The sequence below is a fragment of the Bufo gargarizans genome, chromosome 5 (genome assembly GCF_014858855.1).
Source record: "Bufo gargarizans isolate SCDJY-AF-19 chromosome 5, ASM1485885v1, whole genome shotgun sequence".
NCBI lineage: Eukaryota > Metazoa > Chordata > Amphibia > Anura > Bufonidae > Bufo > Bufo gargarizans.
Genome location: NC_058084.1, coordinates 366,788,026 through 366,800,726, shown reverse-complemented (window position 1 = coordinate 366,800,726; position 12,701 = coordinate 366,788,026).

Sequence of the window (12,701 nt, the reverse complement as noted above, 5' to 3'; positions counted from 1 at the left end):
ATTCCTGAAAACTCATACTACTGTAGATTGCAACATAGTAGGATCAGGGGAAATAGTGTTGGTACAGGAACCATAGCCATCAACTTCAGCAGTAAAATCAGACATAGAATCATGAAAATGTCTCTTAAGTGAGAGACTGCGGGCAAATCTGTTGACATCGAGAATAGTAGCATACAGATCAAAGTGGTGTGTGGGGGGAAAAGGACAACCCCTTACGTAGCACACCAACCTGATCCTCTGTAATAATCAATGCCGACAGATTTATGACCTGAATGTCCTGTACTCCTTTTTGCTGCGGGATGGATAACGACGGGATCCTCCTGTGCCGCCTGCCGGCCCTCCGTTTTTTGCCGCTTTCTTATGGGGACCTTCCACGTTCGCACTGGAACCCGCTATAGCATTTTCAAAGACCGGACACACATCCTTTTTTTCAGGTGCAGAGTCTGTAGAATCAAGATCAGTTGAGCTGAATGAAACTCTGGAATTAGCCCTCCTTCTGGAACGGGATTTTCTCAGTATCAGTTGTGCAGTTCCTGAGCGGACTTCTGCCCAGGAATATACCGTGCTGGAGCTGTAGTCCATTAAATCTCTATTATACTAGGTTTGTTTGAACTTTATTAGGTCATCTTCTAGTTTGTTCAGACTATCTTTGAGCTTATTATCTAAAACCTGGAGTATCCACATAGGGTAACAAAAGTTCCTGTGTAGATGTAATTTCTTCTCTTAGATTCGATAAAACAACTTGTTCTTGCTGAATGATTAATTCCATCAATTTCGATGAACATTCGGAGAGAATGTTTTGCCACTGAGTAATAAAAGAGTCGGAATAATTGTTGGTGGGTTTCTTTTTAATTCTTAACCCTCTGGGTATCATTTGTTTATCCAGATACTTCTGGAGAGAGGTAGCATCCCACCATGTACGCAACTCCTTTAAAAGCCAATTTTCCAAGGTGGACATATGTATTTTGACATTTAAATCGTCCTGTATCATCTGTTCCGGCATATTAAAAATGGCATTCATTTTCTGTACCCTATCCCCCATCTCCTCAATGGGGCGTATTGATACATGTGCCATCTTGCCAGGGAAAAATGTAAAAGTCGACAGAAAACCACAGGTGTGAATGAAACACCACAGGAGGGAGTGCACGCCAGCCAGGTAAGTAGAAGATCACATTAAAGCACACAGCAGCTCTCACCTTCTCCTCCACCAACCGAGCACGGATGACTCACCTGGATGCGTTGCAATGAATCAGGAAAAATGGAAGTATCCAGCTCAAAAATGATGAAAAAATCAGAGCTTTATTGCAGTATAAAATCTTTGACACACAGGACAAGTTCGGTTACCCGTTTCAGACCATAAACAGATAGCGGTCCTTCCTCATGACATATCGAACTACTGACAAGACTGCACCTTATGGGCTGTTCACACAGCTGACCATGCAATCAATCGATCACATGATCGTGGAAAACAGCAGGCATGGCGCAATCACACATGTCTAACAAGCATACAAGTAGACGGTGCCGTGCTAGTGTCACAAAATACCTATTTTGCAGTAGCAAGATGTCACCATGTCTAAATGCTACTACTACTGACAAAAAAAAGATTAAATGCACCCAGACAGAAATTTAGGATTGCTGCAAAATTGCATGCAGCTATGTCTCATGCAGATATGTAAAAGCTTACAGGTGTAAGGGCGTAAAATGCTTGTGTAACACCCCAGAGTTGTGTTACTACACGCCTATACCCCGCTACTATATTTTAAGAGCCTTTACCTTGTCACCTGATGTGATTTTGTTCATGTTTTCACAACTGTGCATTTAAAACTATGTTAAATGTAAATTTCCTTGTAATTTTCCATGTTCACCAGCAGGTGGCAGCAATGCGTTGGGGAAGGCTGTGTGATAGAGTTCAGGAGTCCCCCTGTATAGGGAAGAAAGTCAGCATCTTGTCTCAGCTGAGACATTGATCAAATACCCAGTCTGAGCCCTGCAGCCTCAGCTGGATGACCAGAAAGCAGACAATCTCCAGAGTACCAGGACAAAAGCATTCCCTGAGAGCCTATCTGTGAGTCAAGTCCAGAGACCTAGGAGAAGCCATATTCCTCCTCAGCTAGTCAGTCCCCACAAACCAGAAGATAAAAAGAAGCGCAGAAGATAAATTCTTGCCACAGTTACAGAGCTAGCAAGCAGACGTCTTTTCCTGAAAGCTCCTGATTTATAGTGCAGAAGATTTATACCTGCCAACCATTGCCAAAACCTGCTGGGACCAGAGACCAAAGCTGTATACTGCTTGGATACAAGTTATCTTCAGTAAAGAAACGTTTGAATTTCATCTAAAGGTCTGAACATCATTTCTGCTGCAAAATTCCTCTATTACTCCTACTTGGACTACACTCAAATTTATTGCAAGTGAGCCAGGAGCCAGGAATCCAGCACCTTGGAGGGTCCTGTGATAGTACCCTGCGCACGCTGCAATTAGCGTCACAAACAAACTATTATCCACCCATATCCTGACCCACTGCATAAGTGGTGTCAGCGTACCCCATTCCTGCTCAATGCACTTGTCCTATAAAAAGGCTCTCAGAGACTACTTTTGGGTAGTGTACCTAATAGCGAGAGATCATTGACTACTAGACATGCCTCTCTGACACACGCAAATACATTTTGCCCAGTTGACAGGCTTTGAGAGGTGGTGCTTCACTGGACTGAGAGAAGCAGGATGGTAATTTCGACAAATTGCCCACAATCTAGGCCATAGATGATAGGAGGTGTTGGGAGCAGTGGTTATGTGAGGACACTAACACACATAGAAAAGGCTCCAAACAGCCCAGACAGACCACCGGTAGAGAGGATTGCTTGATCTGCCAACAAGCACGGACAGCTCACAGTGGCAACTTCATTACACACCCTTGTCTGAACATTTCCAGGCGTCTAGAAGCTGACAATTTGGTGTCACAGCGCCCAAAACATGTCCTGCCATTGACAGCCAGCCACCATCACCATTGTTTGCAGCGGTGTCATGAACTAGAAACCTGGACTGCTATGGAATCTTATCGTCTTTAGTGAAGAATCTAGGTTCTGTTTGGGATCCTACAACAGTTAGGTTTAAGTATGGAGGCCTTGTGGTGAACACGTCAATCTTGCCCTCCCTGTGGAGCGACTCAGTTGCTGGTGTGATGATCTGGGGTGCCATTGTATATGACAGTAGGTCACCTCTAGTAATGATACAAGGGGCACTAACAGCTCAGCAATATGTGCAGGACATCCTGCGGCCACATGTGTTGCCTCTCATGGCTGGGTTTCCAATTGGCATTTTTCAGCAGGATCATGCTCACCCACACACAGCAAGGGTTTCCTGGGAATGCTTCTTCTAGATTGCAACATTTCCTAGGCCAGCTCGATCACCAGATTTATGCGCGACTGAGCACTTATGGGACCAGCTGGAACACCAGCTTCAGCAACTTACAAGTGTGCAAGGTCTACAGGTTCAGCTGCAACATCTGTGGGCAAATGTGATGCAGGACATCATTTGGAACCTGTGTGCTTCTATGTAAAACTGTGCCTCATCTTGTATACAGGCTAGAGGTGGCCCAACAGGGTACTAGAACCTCCTTTCAGTTGTACAGTTTTCCCCAATAAACCTATCCTTTCACTCTAACATTGTACTCACTTACATATATCATCATTACATTTACGCATACAAAGTTTCATTCGGTTCCAACAACTTCTTCTTGGTGTTTTAAGACTGTATTTCACGAGATGTCTCTTGCTGGATAATTCCCCATAGGCCAAAGACATCAGGCCTTCAGCTGCTCATAGTGAACATACTTCAATCTGAATTTTTTGACACACACGTTCAGTACTGTGTAACTGCCTAGACTGCACAGCAAAAAAAATGCAGGTTACATTATGGAAAAAATCTTATGTCACTCCAGTAAGTTTTATTCAATGCCAACCATAAAGTTGAGCTGAGAGGAGACAAAGTGGCACATCAATTTCCTAGTGTCCTTGTCACTTCATTTTAGCAACCTTCGGGATCATGGTGGTCTTTACCCTACAAAAAAGACACTGATGTTATATGTCATCAATAGGGATGAGCAAATCAACTTTGAATAAAAATTCAAAGTCAATTTGCATAAAACTTAGTTTCAATACTGTAGTAATAACTTCGGCTCATCGGAGCCAATACATTCTATTACTGTACAGAGCGCTTGCTTCGTACAGTATTGAAACAACGTTTTATGCTTTGTACTGAGACAACCATGGGCGTCGCTACAGGGGTGCAAGGGGGCCCAATTGCCCCCCCTAGGTTATTCCTTGCTCCCCACGTACCCCACCAGCTGATTTTCCTTTAAAACGCAGGCCGCCACCGCTAGTACAGCAGCGATCTGTCAGTTTTGCCAAACTGAAAGTGCTGCCCATGCTGCCCACCCGCTTCACTACAGGCTCCTCGGCAGTCGGCAGCCAAGTGAATCTTCCCCCGCCCACCTCAGCTGCTATTGGCTGGGAGGGAAAGGGCAGCACTGCCATTGGCTGCCTGTGTATTTCACCCCTGCGTTACATACACCCCTGACCAATGCTCCCTGCATTACATGCACCCCTGACTAGCGTACCTTGCGTTACAAGCACCCCTAACCAGCGCACCCTGAGTTACATGCACCCCTGACTGCCGCACTCTGCGTTACATGCACCCCTGACTGCTGCATTTTGCATTACAAGCAGAATAAGTAGAATTAGTTGCACACACCAACAACACCCACAGGGTTATTTCACAAAAGGGTGAAGAGTTTGGAGAAGTCAGGAGGAGTGAGCAATATAGGACAACATAGCTGATTTGAAAAAAAATTCTCCAATTGAGCTCACTTTCCTATTCAGTTATGTTGTCCTAGATTGTTCCCTTCTCCAAACTCTTCACCCTTTTGTGAATAAGCCTGTGAGTAGTGATGAACGAACATCGGCCGGGACAATTCTTGAACACGCGTTCGCGATCAAATGTTCGCGAACCGCACGTTCGCGGTGGGCCCCATTCACTTTAATGGCAGGCGAACCTCAAAAAACTTCAGGTCATATTTGCAGTCAGCAAACACTTACTAGAAGTAAACAAATAGTCCCACAACATGGACAGTGATATACCAGAGGGGGATCATTGGCAAAAGTTCCCACAAAAAATATGTATTTTAATCAGGGGCCATTTTTATGCGTCTTAAAGGGAAACTCTCAAAAATGTGCCCTGCTGGTGCCTAGAAATTTTTTATTTCCTATCAGTTTGATGTATACAAATGTGCAGCACTCCATGTTTTTGTATCCTGCAGAGTCCATTAAAAAAATGCATACGTTAACGTACATTTTTTTCTACCATGTAACTGTATGGTGAAAGGGCGCCACTGTACGGCATCAGTCTGAGACTTCTGTTAACGCATACATTTTTGGTATGTATTAAATGGATGGCAAAAATAGGATGCGAACCCAGCCCTAGTGTCAGAGTAAGCACCAGTACACAGCGGAGCAGCGTGGCGGAGAGGGGAGGCCGCCATATACTGACAGAGCGCTACCTGGTCCTGGTGGTCAGGGATGAGGATTGTGTTTCCCAAGAATCATTTTCTACTGGGAAATACAGGGCACAGTATAATACACTAGAATCTATATAATATAAAGATATTAGCCCTACCCCCGAATAATAATGCAATTAGGGGGTCATTTATTATATAGAAATACGTCTGTTAGTCGTATTTCTGACACAGATTGTGGCGCAAAGGTCCTTAGCACTGCAATCTGCATATTTTTCCCGCTCATGCCAGGTCTGGTGTGGGCAGGTAAAGGGATACAGTTATGGCCATCCAGTTATTGGATACCACTGCCATACATTGCCCGTATAACACCGCCATACCATGACCGGATAAAAGGGTATAACAGGGCACAGTACAGGGAATGACTACGGGCGCTGCACAGTGTGTGGCAAGAGGGCACAATGCAGGATATAAGGGGGGACAGTAAGGGGTGAGGGTCACAGTATGGGGTGGGGGGCACAGTCACATGACCCTGTGACATTAGAAGGTCCTTATGGTGAATGCGGTTCATAAGCCACCATAATGAGAGGCAGAGGAGTGAGACAGGGGTGTGATTACGTGGCTAGAGATAAAAAAATGTAACTGTTGGCCAGTACAGGCCCCAAAAATTTGGCAATAGGCATTCACCTGTCAGCAAAGAACTTTGGATTCTGTGGCTGGAGGGGTACATTAAGCGGTCACAGGATAAAAATATTAATGTAGGCCAGTACAAATACATGTCAAATGCATATGTTTAAAATAACTAAAAATATTAAATTGGATTAAAAACATGGCAAATTGTGCCAGCTCTGGCCCCAGGTCAAGCCTGCACAGCCAGTAGTGAAGGGGTTCCTCGCTTCTTAGAGCGTCCACATTGGCCGTTAACCCAATGTAGTCAGACCTGTCGGTCTAGGCGTTCCCTGAGGCTGGATCCGGAGGGCGGCTGTCGATGGGTTGGCTGCAAGAATGAGCTCATATCCGAAGTGACTAACACATCTTCAAACCGCACTCTTTTTGCAGGTGTGGTAGGATTGGTACCCGCACCTGTTTTGCTGTGGGTGGAAATTCCTCTGCCAGTGCCCGCAACAGCAGAATGCAGCATCTCTCGCAGCAAGACCTGAAAATGCTGCATTCTGAGAGCCCTCTGTGATGCTGATAACATGTCCGCCATTTTGTGTTTGTACCAGGGGTCTAAGTACGTTGCCATCCAGTACTGGTCCTTGACCTTTATGCTTTTTATAGGGGGGTCCCTCTTCAAACACTGGAGCATGAAGGCCCCCATTTGCACTAAATTGGATGCGTTGGAGCGCCCTGGCTACTGCTCATCGCCCAGGAGAATGTCGTCCTCCTCCCCACAGAGATGGACAACAACAGGGATCCCCGAAAGCTCTTCTTGCTCCTCCTCCTCCCCACCCCAGCCACCATTCTCCTCTGACTCCTCTTCAGACTCCTGCTGACTTGTCTCAGATGGAGTAGCTTTCCCGGGAATTTATTTAGCATTGCGACTTCCTCATCTTACAGCTCCTGCTCCTCAACGGCTTGATTAATGACACAACGCAATTCACGCTCCAGAAAGAAGGCGTAAGGTACGATGTCACAGATGGCGCCCTGGCTGTGACTGACCAGTTTGGTGATCTCATGAAATGGCTGCAGAAGTCTGCATGCGTCGTGCATGAGTAGCCACTGGCGCTGTGAAAAAAAAACAAGCTCACCAGAACCTGTCCTGCCGCAGAGTTCATACAGGTAGTTGTTAACGGCACGTTTTTGCTGGAGTAGCCTATCAAGCATATTCAAGGTGGAGTTCCAGCACATCGGGCAGTCACAAATCAGACGTCTGACAGGCAAGTGGTGTTGCCGCTGAACATCAGCAAGGCGAGCCATGGCCGTGTAAGATGTTCTAAAATGGGCAGAGATTTTCCTGGCCTGTCGCAAGATGTCCTGGACCCCGGGGTATTTTGCAATGAATCGCTGCACGACTAAGTTCAGGACGTGTGCCATGCACGGAACGTGTGTCATTTTGCCCTGTTTCAGTGCGCTCAGCAGATTGGCACCGTTGTCGCACACCACTTTACCAACTGTTAAATTGAGCAGGGTTAGCCACTGGGCAAGAGGATTATCCGGCGTCGTCATTTTTTTACGCTCAAACATTTGGGCCACGGAAGCCTGCCTTGTGCTAGATGAACGCGACGACGGCATGGTGGAAGGTGGAGCAGAGGAGAGAGGAGAAGGAGAGGAGGCAGGATGTGGAGCGCCGGGAGTGTGGCTTTGTGGGTTCTGACGGCATTGCACCCACTGGGCTCGGTGATGTGAGGCCAGGTGCCTTCTTAAGGCTGTCGTCCCTAGGTGAGTGTTGGGCTTACTGCGACTTATGCGTGGGAGGAGAGAGGAGAAGGAGAAGAGGCAGGACGTGTATCACCATGAGGAGTGGGGTAAAAGGATAAAGAGATAGCTGCTAGGGAAAGGGAAGCAGGTCACCTCCTATAGTGTCCCTAATCCTCTCCCTAACTCCTCACCATATGAGCGGACCCCAATGGTAGGACGGCTCATACCCTGGAAACCTGGGACCCTGAGTCGCCCTGATAATCCCTCAGATAGGAGCAGGGGGGAGACATCATGTTCATCCAAGACACAGAAGAACAAGAGTTTTTAAAGACCTAATAGCAGGGAGAAGGAGATACCATACACAGCAAGAAGATCGCAGGTAAGAACACAAGACAACACACTTACCTGCCGAGGTCTCCACGACTGGAACCCGTGCATACGTACAGGATCCCTAACACCAAACAGGACGCCGTACCAGCAACTCACACAGGTATCCAGCACACCAGACTCCGCCAGGACCCTCATGCCGCAAGGTGCATGGCAGCCCCAGGCAGCGCCTCACACAGGCTACTGGTTCACCCCTCCGGGAAACCAACCCCCTTCCGGAGGACACAACACACAGGGAAAACATCTTACATACATGCAGGGAGAAACACCAACAGCCCAGACATGTAACAACAATCAAGAGGTACAACACACCCTGAACATAAATCTACACCTAACATGCAACAAGTGAGGTAGGGTATAAGGAAGATACAAAAGGAAGACAATTTATGTCAAACAAGGTGGCCCACAAGGACTGGGCAAGTTCACCCAGGAAAGAAGCAGAGCTTCAACACCAAACAAGGCTGGAGTACCACTGTCCCCAGCCAGGAAGCTACAGATAAAGTCAAGTTAGTTGCCACACTCAGGACGCACCTAAATCCTCACTAGCTAGAGGATAAACCCCTTGCTCACAAAACTGCAGAGAGACACACCTTAAAGGGGAAATGCACATGAAACCGATAACACGTTGCCACCGGCAACCAGTCTGCAGGGAAACCGCGTCACGGTCAAACAACAATATGACCGTGACAATGTGGAGTGCCGGTAGTGTGGCTTTGTGGGTTCTGACAGCGTTGCTCCCACTGGGCTCAGTGATGGGAGGCCAGGTGCCTTCTTAAGGCGGTCGTCCCTAGGTGAGTGTTGGGCTTCCCGCGACTTATTCGTTGACAGCACAGGCTGCAGAGGGCAACACTATTGTCAGCAGCTGACACGTTAAACAAAGCCCACACTGTGGAGCCATGTGCCGGCGTACTGGGAGCGCAAGATGTGACCGTGCATGGTGGATGGCTTGCTCCAAATTACATCTGCTTTTTGCCTACTGTGCACTGCAAGTTCTGCCTGCTTCTCCTCCTTCTCCTCCCTATCTGCTGCTTCGACACGTCATCATCGTCACCTTCACCACGACTGACATTAAAGATCTCGGAGTAGGCAGCAACAGCGGGGACCACCCTCCTTGGGCTGATCTGGGTACTGTCGTCAGACCGCTGGGTGGCGGCCATTGCTACCTCCTCTTCCTCATTTGATGCCAAGAATGGCTGCACATCGGTAAGGTCTGGGAATGAATGGGAAAATTATTCCTCTGACTCTAGTGGCGGGGCTATGGTGGTGGTGGTGGTGGTGTCTTTGGGGGTGCACACAGAAGAGAGTGAGGAGGGTGCAGATACAGAGGATGAGAAGGGTGCAGAAGCGGAAGGCTGAGTGAGCCACTTAACCAACTCTGGAGCATCCTTTGACATAATCGCACGTGCCTTCTCCAACTTCCCACTTAGGCTCCGGCCTGGTGCACCTGCCCGACCTCTACCATCCCTGCGGAATGTTCTGCCTCTTCCTCTGCCTGTCATTTTCAAAATGACCCTGTGCCAAAGTCCGTAGAGAAGAGCAGTATTTGTGGAAGAAGGTATATCCCAGCCCTCAATCAGTATTTGGTGGAAAAAGGCATATAGCAATAGCACCCCTTAATCACTATTTTGTGGAAGAAGGTATATGGCACCCCTCAATCAGTATTTTGCGGAAACAGGTATATAGCACCCCTCAATCAGTATTTGGCAGAAACAGGTATATGGCACCCCTCAATCAGTATTTTGTGGAAGCAGGTGTATCGCAGTCCTCAATCAGTATTTGGTGGAAGAAGGTATATAGCAATAGCATCCCTAAATCAGTATTTTGTGGAACAAGGTATATGGCACCCCTCAATCAGTATTTGGCGGAAACAGGTATATAGCACCCCTCAATCAATATTTGGTGGAAACAGGTATATGGCACCCCTCAATCAGTATTTTGTGGAAGAAGGTATATCGCAGCCCTCAAGCAGTTTTTTTGGGGGGCAACAGGTATATCACACCCATTGCAATTAGTTACTCCAATAGCGTTTGTCCTTCTATCTAGCTACGGTATCGAAACAGAACCGCACAAAACTACTGCACAATACAAATACACTATAATATAATTTCTATGTTAGAAAGTATATTATACGTATATCACACCCCTCTATATCACATCTATCAATTGCACACCTATACCAGTCCTTAAAAGGACATTTGTGGCCCTATTAGCTAGCGTTTGGTGTCCCTAACTGTCCCTGCTCCAAAATGCAACCTCTCCCTACACTGGCAAAACACATAATGTAAAATGGCTGCCATGTGCTGAAATGTCTCAATTGGCTGTCCTGTCCCACCTGATGGATGTGTCATGGGTCAAAGTTCGGCACTATGCAAAAAAATATGGCTCATGCGAATATCGCCATATGTTCGTATATTTGGCGAATCGCGAACAAGCAAAGTTTGCTGCGAAACGACCGCCAGGCGAACCGCAATACCATCTCTACCTGTGAGCATCTGTTCATTGGTCTTCTTTAGTGACATCTTTAACATATGGGATTATTTACACAGCCCCGGCGTTTGCTGAAACTGCTTTAAACTATAATGAAACGTTTTCGAGAGTGTTTCTCTCTTTCTCAGGTCTAAAGCAATACCGAGGAAGAAAGGAAAACTCTTCAAAGCTTGTCTTTTGAGTATTAGGTTAGTACAATAAAAAGGTATCCCTGCATACCGCAATACTTTCACATTTTGTAATCTTAATTATATATCCTTTTTTCGCTTTTTTTCAGTAGTATGATTAAGTGGTGAAAATTATTAGTGCCCCCCCATTTTGACTGTGGTATCTTATGTGCCCCCCCCCCCATATATTGTTCCTAGAGTCGCCACTGGAGACAACCCCTTTAAAGGGGTTGTCTTATTAAGACAACTTATATAAGACTGATAAGACTAGGTGATAAGGGTCTGATCGGCAGGTGACTGATCGATGGGGCCCTGGCGATCACGATCCCCATTTGAATGGAGAGACAGACAAGTATTTGTGTCCAGCACTCCATTCGATTCCATGGGACTGCCAGAGACAGCAGTACAAGTGCCTGGCTATCTCCGGCAGCCCCACAGAGCTGAATGGAGCAGCACCACACATGCGTGTCAGCTGCTCCATTTAGATGGCAGAGCATAGGCCCCCACTCTTGTGATTGGTGGTGGTCCCAGCACTCTGACCCCTGTCGATCAGACACTTATCCCCTATCCTGTGTATTGGGAACAAGTTGGCTTAATGGGACAACCCCTTCAAAAGTGTATTCCCATCTCAGACATTAATGTCAGACAGGTGTGGGTCCTACCTCTGGGACCTGTTTCTTTCTCCAGAACGGGGCCCCCAAAGTGAAGGATGGCACATAGGGCATATGTGGTGTTCTCTCAATTCACTGCTATGGGAGTTCTGAAAATAGACAAGCGACTGCGCTCAGCTATAGCGGGGAAAGGAGAGCACACTGCTCATGCACGACCACAACTCCATTCACCGATGTGGAACTGCCGGAAATAGAATTTCCATAGTGGTTAACCGGGGGGGGGGGGGGGGGGGGCTGCGCATGTACATCTGCTCTTCCCTCACTTCAGGGAGCCTGTTCTGGAGATAGGAGCAGGTCCCCGAGGTGGATTGGTCCCAGACTTAGCAATATGTCATCAACGTCTGAGATGGGAATACCCCTTTAAGCTTCCAGTGGAGGTCTTTGAGTAACATGTACAGTACAGACCAAAAGTTTGGACACACCTTCTCATTCAGAGTTTTCTTTATTTTCATGACTATGAAAATTGTAGATTCACACTGAAGGCATCAAAACTATGAATTAACACATGTGGAATTATATACATAACAAAAAAAAGTGTGAAACAACTGCAAATATGTCATATTCTAGGTTCTTCAAAGTAGCCACCTTTTGCTTTTATTACTGCTTTGCACACTCTTGGCATTCTCTTGATGAGCTTCAAGAGGTAGTCACCTGAAATGGTTTTCACTTCACAGGTGTGCCCTGTCAGGTTTAATAAGTGGGATTTCTTGCCTTATAAATGGGGTTGGGACCATCAGTTGTGTTGTGGAGAAGTCAGGTGGATACACAGCTGATAGTCCTACTGAATAGACTGTTAGAATTTGTATTATGGCAAGAAAAAAGCAGCTAAGTAAAGAAAAACAAGTGGCCATAATTACTTTAAGAAATGAAGGTCAGTCATTCCAAAAAATTGGGAAAACTTTGAAAGTGTCCTCAAGTGCAGTCACAAAAACCATCAAGCGCTACAAAGAAACTGGCTCACATGCAGACCGCCCCAGGAAAGGAAGACCAAGAGTCACCTCTGCCACGGAGGATAAGTTCATCCGAATCACCAGCCTCAGAAATCGCTGATTAACAGCAGCTCAGATTAGAGACCAGGTCAATGCCACACAGAATTCTAGCAGCAGACACATCTCTAGAAC